At 38.1% G+C, this 12200-nt stretch overlaps 1 pseudogene; it reads right to left on the reverse strand.

Moving 5' to 3' along the window:
* Positions 1–5276: 5276 nt before the first annotated feature.
* On the reverse strand, positions 5277–6931 carry LOC122436364 (annotated as a pseudogene).
* Between the last annotated feature and the right edge of the window lie 5269 nt (positions 6932–12200).

A 12200-nucleotide genomic window follows, 5' to 3' on the forward strand; every position in this document is an offset into this window, starting at 1 on the left:
CTCTAGTCTACAATTTCCTTCTCCAGGGCATCTTGCAGACACAGGATTTGAGCTACCAGGGAAGCCCTTAGACTGTGTGGGTCACAACGAATTGTGGAAAATTCTTAAAGAGATAAGAATACCAGACTCCTGTACCTGTTTTCTGGGAAATGTGCATGAAGGTCAATATACAACAGTTGGAATTCGACAAGGAACAATGAACTGGTACAAATAAGGGAAGGAAATACATCAAGGTTATATATTGTCACCCAGCTTATTTGACTTCTGTGCAGAGTACCTCATGGAAAGTAACTTGCTGAAAGAATCTGAAGCTGAAAACATAATTACTGTGAGAAGTATGAATGACCTTAGTTATAATATGACAACACACAAATGGCTGAGAAAAAACAAAAACAAAAACAAAAAAACACACACACAAAAACCACCAGGAACTAAAGAGCCTTCTGAGGAAGGTGAAAGGGCATAGTGGAAAAGCTGGATTAAAACTCAATATGAACACAAACAAACACAATCAAAAAATAAGATCATGGAATTTGGTCCCATCATTTTGAGATGTATCAATGGGATATAATTGAATCAGTGAAGGTTTCACTTTCTTGACCTCCGATATGACTGCAGGGAGTGACTGCAGCCATGAAACTAAAAGGCAGTTGCCCTTTGGATGAAAATCTATGATCAATCTAGACACCATAATAAAAAGCTGAGAGATTACTGAAAAAGATCTGAACAGTCAAAGTTGATTTTCAGGAGTAACATATGGAGGAGGGAGCAGGACCACAAGAAGTGAGTGACAAAATATTGATGCTTTGCAACAGTCACGGTGGACAAGACATATGAGAATTCTGTGGTGAGCATGGAGTTCAAACTAGTAAAGCATGAAGGAAATCATCTCTGACTATTCTCAGAAGTACTGATGTTGAACATGAAGTACCAATATATTGGCCACCTGAGGCTGAAAGCAAAATCACTGGAAAGAAATTGACGGTGGGAAAGATTGAGGGCAGGAGAAGAAAGGAACAACAGAGGACAAGATGGCTGCAGTGATGCTTGACTCAAAGGTCATGGGTTTGAGAAAACTCTGGGAGATTTGAAGGGTAGGTGAGCCCAGGGTTCTTACTGTACATGGAGTCACAAAGAGTCAGACAAGACTGAGTGACTGAACATCAAAAAAATGGTGTTGGCAGTGCTTGGGAGACTGTTCAGATATCACAATAACTCTGTCATTGTACCTGGGAAGATAAGTGAGATTCAGGACAATTATAAAGAACACAGCTCTTGCCAGTTTCCTTCTTTTCCACCCTCAAATTGTGTTTCTCACAATGTCTTTTGAGAGCTTTCCAGAGAAGGAGAACTCCTGCGGAGTCATGTGGTGTCCTGAGATGGAAACCTTATCCCACCTGACACTTGGGTCTACAACCTTGGCCTTAGGCAGAAGCAGACATTGTCTCTACATATCTTCTAGATCTTCCCATCTTTTGATGTGTTAACAGACATGGTATGTGATCTTAAGGATGAGGTGAGAGTTAAAAAACTAGCTTCTCAATCAAACTCTGTAATCCTAGGAGAAGCATCTTTGAGTTGTGTATCCTAGTTCCCCTTAGGAATGCTTACAAGAGTCTATATTACTGAGGATGGATGTAGGTAGGAGACTGGATCCATTTTGACTTTGCCACTTGCTTTCTCTGTGGATAGACCTTTCCTCCTCTCTTAATGTCACACATTTTGTCTTCAGATGAAGGTTGAGGATTGTGGAAGTGTGAATGCATGTGAAATCCCCTTAAAACTGAAGACAGGGAGTACCTAGTTTTCCTCTTTGAATCAGATCGCAAGACTTTTGGCTTTATAGATTTGCACTATCAGAACCTCTCAAATATTCATAAAATTCTTTTATAATTTCCACACAGAGTTGAAGCCAGAAGTCCTTTATAGTCATCATAGCAGTGTGGTGGGGCTTGGACATTTAAGGTATTATGAAAGAAATATGTGGGCCATGTTTTAACTTCCTTCTCTTTTAACTGTCTTTCTGATATACTTGGGAAGGGGGAAGGCAACTTCTACCTTGTGAAAACAGAATTCCAGATTTCATCCTTAGATTCTTTGATTCCTAAGAGTATTCTTTATTATTGGTGAGTGATCAGCCTCCTATAGGAAGGTAGTATCCTATTACAGGAAGGCCTGGTTGAAATTCCAGGCATCTACTTAGCCTTCTCTGGTACTGCAATATTAGTGTGTGGGTGTTTTGTTATTGCCAGACATAATAGACATCTAAGTTCCCACTCAACTTTCACTGGGCTGATTGGGAGAGTACCATAGATTTTAACTATGTTTAGGTGGAATTGCTTGGTGATTATCAAAATGCTTTCAGCCTTTGCAGCTCACTTTGAAAAGTGAAAGCAGACTTTTGAATGGGCGTCTTAATTTATGCCTGTTTATATTTTTGAATTAACCATTTCTTCAGGTGAAATCTCTAACATAAAAGTCCAAAAGAGAACCCAGACATATACTCACAAACACATCCTTAATCTGATGCACACACACACACAAGCACAGTCACAGTATTATATGCTCAAAACACAAATATGAAAGGAAAAGAAAACCCAAGGACTCACTGAAGGACACCTATGAACTGCACAGAGTTTCTCTGTTACTTGTTTCCAGGCTTAATGTTGGAAGTAATTTTGTAGTTGAATGATTTCACTCTAGTGACATTTTAAATCAGAATGTTTTAAAAGATATACCTTTGTTCTGCATCCCATGGGATCCTAGAACATTTCACATGTAAGACTATTCTGTGATTTGCTAAAATGAAAATAATGCTGTAGGGTAACAGTATCAAAGTCATATTGACCTCTTTAGGCCCTGCAGCTACACATTTACATCTTCTATTTTAAGCATCCAAGTTCATCCTCTGAACTTCTCCCATCAATTTTTCTACTTTTAGCCCAAATCTTCTGTATTTACATCACTTAAATTTTTGTTTTCACTTTTACTATTTTAGGCACCAATTGTAAAATAAACACATAAAGAAAATTGAAATTATGTACAATGTTTCCCTAATGGATTGAGCTATTTTCTCTACAATCTTTTGAAAATAAAAGCCATATGGAAATTGATCACCAAGGTAATATACCATGTAACCAGATAAATTTGGTAGGACAATTGAAGTACAGTTTAATGATATGCTTTCAAGGGGAAAACAACAGTAGCTTTTCAACATTTCTTTATCCATGCCTTTCCCAAGTTATCAGTGAGGACTAAATGGATTAATCCTGTTCTTTTTGAGAGGGACCTGCCACTCAAAGCAGAACATGGAAAGAAGGTAAAAGGGACTGGGAAGGAATAATCAGTACATGGCAATGAAATAGAAGATGGAATTGCCTTTAAGGTGATATTTCTCAAATCATGCAAATTTGACTACACAGTAAGACACCTGGAATTTAAAACAAGGCCATTGGATTTTGGGCTTGAAATGACAACTTAGAGAGTCAATTTCCATAACTCTTAAAATTGCCTCAAAATGCTTACCTCTAAAACATGGTATTCCCACCTATGTTTAAAGAAAATTTTCAGTGAAAGAAAAGAGTCTGTTTTGTGGACCACTCCCTTATCTACACAAATATTGCACAGATTTCACTGTCCATTAGCAACAAGAATGAGAAGAGTGAATTTAACTTGGTGTTGTCCTATGTGGGTTACCATACCAGAACAGGTGCATGACGTGATGTTTCCACCACCATCTAAAGGAATTGCTTCAAATTTGAGATTGCCAAGATTTTTAGGTAGCGTTCATGAGAGTCTGGATAGTCCTACAAGCAGACACTCTGCTCAGAGTATTTAGCTGTGAAATATATTAATGACTGGTCATTGATTTTGATCCCTGCTTACTCCATGAATTGTATAGATGATTAAAATAAATGATTCCTTTTTTATCATACATATCTCTATAACTACCAGTGAATTTTAGGGAACTGGGGCCTGAAACAACATGCTTAAAATGGGTTTTTAAAGACTGCAAACTTCATGAGAACAGCGATCATTTTATAATTTGAATTCCCACATTAGACATTCACATAAATATAATAAATATTTATCAACTTGGAAAAATTTCTCAGTAAATAGGAAAGGTCAATTATGATGATAATGCAAGCTATAGGATATTGTTGAGTAATGTATATAGCGTTTGATTGGTTACTACATTTCTTTATTGACAATTCAGTAAGTACTTAAAATGTGTCATTTGCAGACTCTAAGTTTTAGCTAATGTGAAAGATACATAAAGAAAAGAGGGTAGACCCAAAACATACCAAATACGTGATATCTGTGTTCACCTTGGTAGGAGGGCAAAGAGAAGTTCCTTCCAAACCAAAGAAAGAGTTGAGGCAAAGTTGTGAAAATGGGCATAGCATGACTGAAAGCATTTTGTGTGATTGTAGCTCCAGAAGTACAGCATAAGAGAAAGATAATGAAATTACTAAGGAAAACAGATATCATGTCTTCAATGAACTTCTTAACCATGCTGACATGTTGCAATCACCACGAGGAATTTATTCAGTGTCTGTGGGAACAGATAAGCAACATCAAAACATGCATTAGGAAATATAGGGTGAAATCTTGGTGTCAGAAATAAAGGCATGCCTTAAGGACAGCAGAGCAAAAATGACCCCATACAGTATACCACTTATAACATACATATCTTGTGCTGAACATGGGTCAGTCATTGATTATGTCATGTTATCTTTGGTGTCACAGTGATGGTATAATGGTTTTGGACATGCTACAATGAATTTATATTTTGAAGTACAAAATCAATTTCTATAATGAAGACAATCTGATGTCTAACCTCTTAAGACTCTTTCAATAACTAATAGAATATAATGTTAACTGTGAACGCACTAAGGTATATACTGTGTATTTGCATTTTTAAAATTTTATTTATATCCCTTCCTTAACCCATACCATCCTAATTAAGACACCCATTTATTTCAGCAGGGATGATTTCAGAAATCACTTTACATCCATTACCTCTTTTCCTTTGTTCTCCTATTCTTGCTTACAAACATTAGATTCCGTGTCATTTACCTAGGATGCACATAAAATGTTTTCTTGAACAGAAGAGTTCATAAAACAGTGCAGTAAAATAGCTAGACATTGAACTAAAGCCTCATTTTACTCATTATTGTTTGAAAATAGAAAATGAAACTATGAGGATGAATATGTATCTTTATTGTTCAAATACATGAATTTTAGGTGTTTGGTGACATCTCCCAATGTAAATTTTAATCTTCATTAGGCTCCATAATCTGACACTTAAATAGGTCAATTTTAATTAGTGTGGTTTTCATATAATGACGACTGTTGACAAGTTGACTTGAGAGGAGGCAGATTTATAAGCGATTGTTAGCACTGAGGACCATGAGTTGCCTCTCCATTGCAGTTTAGGAAAAGGCCTGTCATAGGCTGACATATCGCTCTACCTAACTGGAAATTTAGAAGGCTCCACCATGAGTCCAGAATAACTGCTCTGTAATGGAGATACGAGGTGGTTCTGAGAAGTAGATGTAGCTGCAGTAGCAAATTTCTCAAGGTGGCCATTTACTCGAGTGTCGCTGCTATGTGAGTGTCAATTGAAAATGCTCAACTGATCTAAAACAGCAGGTTGACCTACCACAATCTGTTCTGTTTGTCTAATTGATATTGATGATGTGGAAAGTAAGTCACACAGATTTGGGCACTTGCAGTATTAGCAACTATCTGGCTTTTGTATGAAAGGCACGCTTAAACTTGTGGAGGCTGAAAATTCACTCTCTCCACTAATTTCACGAAGAAAATCAGAATTGCGATCATCTATGTTGACCCTTGCTTTAACATGCTTCTTCTTGTAATCTCGAACTAATGAAGATATTGGAGACACATTGTTAATCCCAACTCTTCTTTTCATACTTACTAAAATTTGGTGATAGCCTCTTTTGAAATTTTGGATTATAGTAGATCTGTAGCTAAAATCAAAGGATAAAATTAATTAGCTTCTTTATAAACCAAGGTAAAACTGACCAAGCTAAACTATAAAAATGTATTCCTTTAATGATACCAATTAAATGATATCAAATAAAACATCACCATTAGTAGTTTTAACAGCTAACATGTTAGAAACAATTATGCTCCTCAACTAAAAATATGTTGTATATATACAGTAAATGCCACTTTAAGTAGCTTCAGGACTTGTATCTGGTTTCAAGTTGCTAGGAAAGTTAGTAAAATATAAAATAGTTGAAGTTCCAGCTGTTCTCAACTTCAAAAAATTAAACTTTTTCATCAATTTCCTATCTCAATTTTAAATTCTGTTTTAGCTACATATGTGGACATGCCTTCTAGGTCACATGGTTTAATCTTACATATTGCCAAGAAGTGAAAATCTGGAATGCCTTGCTCAAAAGAGAGATGTTTTCTTCTTCCAGAAAGTCAGGTAGTGAAGCAGATCTTTGAAAAATTTGATGCTTTTTACTAAACCATAAAGGTTAAGCTGTCGAACTAAAGATTTCATACTATTGGTTTCAAATATTCTAAAAGGTGCCTTTCTTTCCAACACTTCCTTCTTGAAGTGTTCTTCATTGATCACTATACAAGTACCACTCTCATCCGACCAAACAGATACAAACTGATCACTTTCAACTATATTCCAGAATTTTTGAGGACAAGTGAGTGAAATAAAATTATTCAACTCACCTGTTTCAGAGACAGGAAATGTGTGAGGTGGCCTCTTTATCACAACTTAGTTAGACAAAGCCCAGAAAGCATATTCTTCAATCATAGATATCAAAACTGAGTCCCCATTAAATGTATAATCATACAAAGATGATCTAATGAAGGTTTCTGAGCCAGGTGATTCACCTTTAGGAGGCATATCTTGAATTTCTGAAGAAATATGTGCCATCTCAGAGAAATCTTTCTTCAGATATTTTTCTCATTTGTCTGATTTTACACACTGCAACTTCAAGTGCTTCTTGGCTGGCCAATAGAGATAAAACTCTATAGGCCATCACAGTGGTTCTCCAAGTCAAAAAGCTGTGACATCACAAAGTCGCTGTTGTCCTAGCAATTGAAGAGTAGCTGTGACATCAAAAAGTCACTGGTCTCCTAGCAATTGAAGGGTAATGTTCAACCAGTGTTTACTTCAGCATCAACTTAAAATGCAGGCTGCTTACATACAGTAACCAAAACCATGAAACCTGCAAAATCTCATTCCTAAAGAATGTTTACACAGAAAAATCACATCAATAAATATACTTGGTTACTGAAGTAAAAGTGATTTATCACCCTTCTATACACATTCTTAATATTCACTACTGTTACCCAAACAAACTTGAGTCTACTCACTTTTGTGCAAGGAAGTCAATCAACTGACTGTGGGTTTCAGTGAAAGCAAGTGTTTACCGTGGGACCAAGCAAGGTGTCCTAGCAGCTGGTGCTTCAAAGACCCACACTCCTGAAATACTTTCAGAGGAAGGATTTTAATGACAGAGAGGGTGGGCCATGGGGTGTGTGATCAGTTTTGGGACATTCTACTAATGGCCTGTTACTGAGGATATTGGGAGTCAACATCATCAACCCTCTGGTTCTGACTACTCTGTGGTCTATGTACTTAAATTTCAGCTTGGTTAGGGCTTTAACATTAAAACTGTTCATAGGATATTGCTCAGTGTGTTATCTATGGCCCTTGAGGGAAAGTAAAGATTCTTGACTTTGGTTAATGGATAAATTATTATTATTCTATATCATTTGATTATTTCCCTTTGTTTCTGGCTTTTCCAGTTTCTCTTATTGAAATTACTCTTGGAACATGAGAAGGTCTACCTCTCTCTCTCTGTTTTCATATGTATCAATCTTAAGAAGAGACTGTTTTGAACAAGAAAGGAAATAAGTGTTGGGCTTAGAGCTTGATCATAAATGTGATTGAAAATCTCAGTTGTATGTTTGATTTGTTTTTCAGGTTCCCCAGGTCTTGAAGTGTTTGAGTCAAAAACAATTTCTGGCTATTTCCTGTTGAGATGGAGTATGGTGTTGGAAATAATTCTGAGATCTAACTTGGTATCAATATTTTCTGTTATGCAAACATATCTGTCTATTTTATATAGATATGTGTATATCTATATACATATATAATGATATCTATATTTATGTACATATATGTATGTATATGTATATGTATATATGTATGTATATACACATATCATCTTTGTTATTAAGCCTGCACAAACATCTACAAATTGGTAGATATTTATTAAAATGAATGAGGGAAGTGATATAAAGAGTCCTCATATTTCAGATGCAACCAGGAAAACATATTTTGAAGTATTTCCACTTACATATATTCAATAACCAAGTAGTCTTTTGAATCATTCTACTTTTGGGTTTTAATTTTTTCCATTACTGTTATACCTATAGAGAATTAAAAGCCATTATACTTTATGTATATATATATATATATATATGTGTGTGTGTGTGTGTGTGTGTGTGTGTATGTATGTATATATATATATGTATAAATGTATATATGTCAAAATATAATTTTAGGCAAATTTTTTAGGTGGCCAAACACTTTGCTTGCCCCAAAGATCTCAAATGAACTGTTTGGGAAGCCTAATATTACTTAATAACTTCCTGGCTGAATAATTCAGATCCTGTTGCTGAAAGGCTCTCCGTTAATCTAGCTCATCTTCCATTATTCTTTCTGTATCAAGACATGGGGTTCATACTTATGAAGATACCTTGAACCTATAAAATTGCATCTCTCATTTATGTAAAGATATTGTTCTAAAAAGCTGATGCTATCCTCACGTTGGATACAATTTTAAACATTCAAGTCTGTAGTAACATAGGAATATGTCTGAACCACATGGACAATGGTCAACTAGCTGAATTTGGGATAACAGCTACCCACTTAATACAGGTAAAACTGATACACAGTGCACTCTGCATAGATCATAATCAGGCTCTTCTGGCTAGTTGAACATTGAAATTATATGGTGTGTACATCAAAATCACTTCTCCACAATTCAGTCTGTAAAATTTTCTTTCATCACTTTAAACTTCTCATACCAAAAATTTCAATAGGAGTCATTGATGATCAAAATTTCTCTCCCTTCATGCCACAGTGACTCAGCTTCCGGCCCCCCTCCACATCATATCTCTTCCTTCTTGTCCTCCTTTGTATATTTATAGTTGCCACATTACAGGAAATCTAACTACATAACATGAACAGACTCACTATATTATGGTAATGGAGAAATATATTATAGGCTGTGTATTTTGTCAACATTTTACTCAGTTGCCACAGAAGCATGGCACAAATGCTCCAACAGGAATCTTAAGATCAACAGTATTATATATAATCAGTAACTATCGTCTTAGAATACCCTTAGAAAATAATGTCTTATCCAAAACACTGAGGGAAAACAAAGGTACAAGAATACAATAATTATCAATGTTGATAGGAAAACATAGGGTGAACAGTACATTTGAATTCTCAGTATCACACAAAGTAAGATCATGGCATCTGGTCCTACCGCTTCATGGGAAATAGGAGTGGAAAAGGCAGAAGCAGTGACTGATTTCCTCTTCTGTGGCTCTAAATGAACTACAGATGGTGATGGCAGTTATAAAATGAGAAGACAGTTGTTTCCTGGAAGAAAAGCTCTCACAAATGTAGAAAGCATGTTAAAAAGTGAAGACATAAAAAAAAATAAAAAATAAAAGTGAAGACATGACTTGACCAATAGAGGCACATAGAGTCATATCTATGGTCTTGCCAGGAGACCATACACAACATGTACAGATGTGAGAACACCAAACTGTTCTGCAGGGGATGACTGTGAGTGTCCATTGGATTGCAAGGGGATCAAGCCAGTCAAACATATAGGAAATAAACTCTGAAGATGCATTAGAGTCACTGGTGCTGAAGCTGAGTCTCCAAAGCTTTGACCACCTGAGCAAAGAACTGACTCAGTAGAAAAGACCCTTATTCTAAGAAACAATTATCAGGAGGAGACATGGATGAAATAGGAGAAGAAAGTTGTATAGCTTCACCCATTCAATGGACATGGTCTCAGGCAGACCCTGGGAGATGCTGAGGGACAGAGACACCTTGTGTGCTGCAGTCCAAGGGGTCACAAAGAGTCAGACATTGCTTTTTGACTGGATAACAACAAGATTTCAGTTAATAAAATGGATCTTCCAGGATTGTGGTGGGGTCTCATAATGTTAGAGGAATAGGAGGCACAGTCCACTTTCTCCCACACAAATTCATCAAAGGATGGATTGCACATGGAACACCTTCCGAAAACCAATTTGTGAAAGATGTTGATAGGCCTTAGAAATAGAAAGGAAAAGCAGTCTCTGAAAAAAGAGGTAGGACAAAATAAGAGAAGTAAGGGAGGAAAAGTTTTTGGAATGGATACCCATCTTGGAGAGGGAGTTGTAAAGGAGGAGAAATTTGCAAAAATAGGAAACCCTCTCTCATAGGTGTCAGTGTGGAAAGAAACAGAACCAGGGGGAAAAGAACAAAAACACAGATTATGCCAATCAATGCAATTGCTAGCCAAGAAGTGGCTCAGATGCTCCTGTCCACTGTTATCCATGGGGCCTGGGAGGGAGGCCTGGGATGTATCAAACACACTGTTGTAAGAACCAGGTTTTATGCCCTGAGGACAATCTGATGGAGCTAAGGTGACATAGAGACCTAAACCATGGGAACACTGAGAGAAATTTTAGAAAGGACCTTTCCTGAGAGAAGGCTCTAAGGCCACCATGTGGCCATGGTGGCAAGGCCACCACAGTGAACCATTGCACACTCACAGAAAAGAAGAGTGTGCACTAGAAAATACAGAAGGAGACGAAGTCAGCTTCCATATAAGACTCTTCTGGAGACACCCGCATCCGCTGCCAGCAAGTGGGGCAGAACAGAGAGGAGTGGGCGGCATTGCTTAGGGTAAGGACCAGGCCTGAGAGCCCTGAGAACAATCGGAGGGAGCTTTTGTGAGTTGCCAACTTGAACTGTGGGAGAGCAAAAGAGAGAGAAAATTAACCAGCCTGAACACACTGCCGGCCGTTCGCAGAACAAAGGGACCGAGAAAGTCCAGAGAGGAGCTCGCAGGCTGCGGACCGGCCCAGCCCCGCCGGAGGCAGGGGAGAGGGGAAGGGGGCAGGCTCGGCCCCAAGGACCGCATCCCCTGCGTCACTGCAAACAGGCCTCCAGTTTCTAACCAAAGACCTCCTGAGATTCTGGATGGTCGACATCCGCCGGGAGGGTTGCGGTGAGACACAGGGCACAGGCACCCGACCTGTGCAGGCGGGGACTGGGGCTGGGGATGCATAGGGCAGAAGGCGCACACACCCGACCGGCGCCAGCGGAAACTGAGACTGGGACAGTGGAAGGGAGTGGGCGCGCCACACCTGGGGAGAGTGCGCTCGTTAAGCCCCTGGCTGCCTGGACTGCTCTGATGGGGAAGGCACAAAGAGCAAGTGCAGCTTTTTGTTCAGTGCTTTTGTGGAACACCGGAGGGCTGGAACCGCGCACAGCACGGGGCCCGCTCCATATAGCGCAGCCAGGAGCCTGAGCAGCGAAGACGGAGAAAGCAGCACCAGCCCCTCCCTGCAGCGTGACAGAACTAGCTACCTGAATAAGAGTCCACCTCCACCAGCCTGTGTCAGGGTGGAAATGAGGCTCTGAAGAGACAGGCAAACAGAAGCCAAATAAACAAAGAGAACCGCTTCAGAAGGGACCGGTGCAACAGACTAAAATTCCTGTAGAAAACACCGACTACACTGGAAGGGGCCTGTAGATATCGAGAAGTGTAAGCTGGAACGAGGAGCTATCTGAAACTGAGCCGAACCCACACTGACCGCAACAGCTCCAGAGAAACTCCTAGATATATTTTTACTTTTTTTTTTTTAAGTAAGAAAAAAAAAATTATTTTTTTCTTTTTTTATTTTCCTTTAAAATTCCCTATTATTCCCCCATTACACCTTAACTTTCATTTTCTTAGGTATTTATGATTTTATTAATGAGGGAAAAAAAATTCTTTTTTCTTCCTTTCTTTTTTCTTTTTTTTTCTTTTTCTATTCTATTTTCTATTTTTCTTTTTCTCTTATTTCTTTTAAAGTCCTCTAGTGCTCCTCTACTACTCCTTAATTTTCATTTTCAA

The sequence above is a fragment of the Cervus canadensis genome, chromosome Y, assembly GCF_019320065.1.
Source record: "Cervus canadensis isolate Bull #8, Minnesota chromosome Y, ASM1932006v1, whole genome shotgun sequence".
Taxonomy (NCBI): Eukaryota; Metazoa; Chordata; class Mammalia; order Artiodactyla; family Cervidae; genus Cervus; species Cervus canadensis.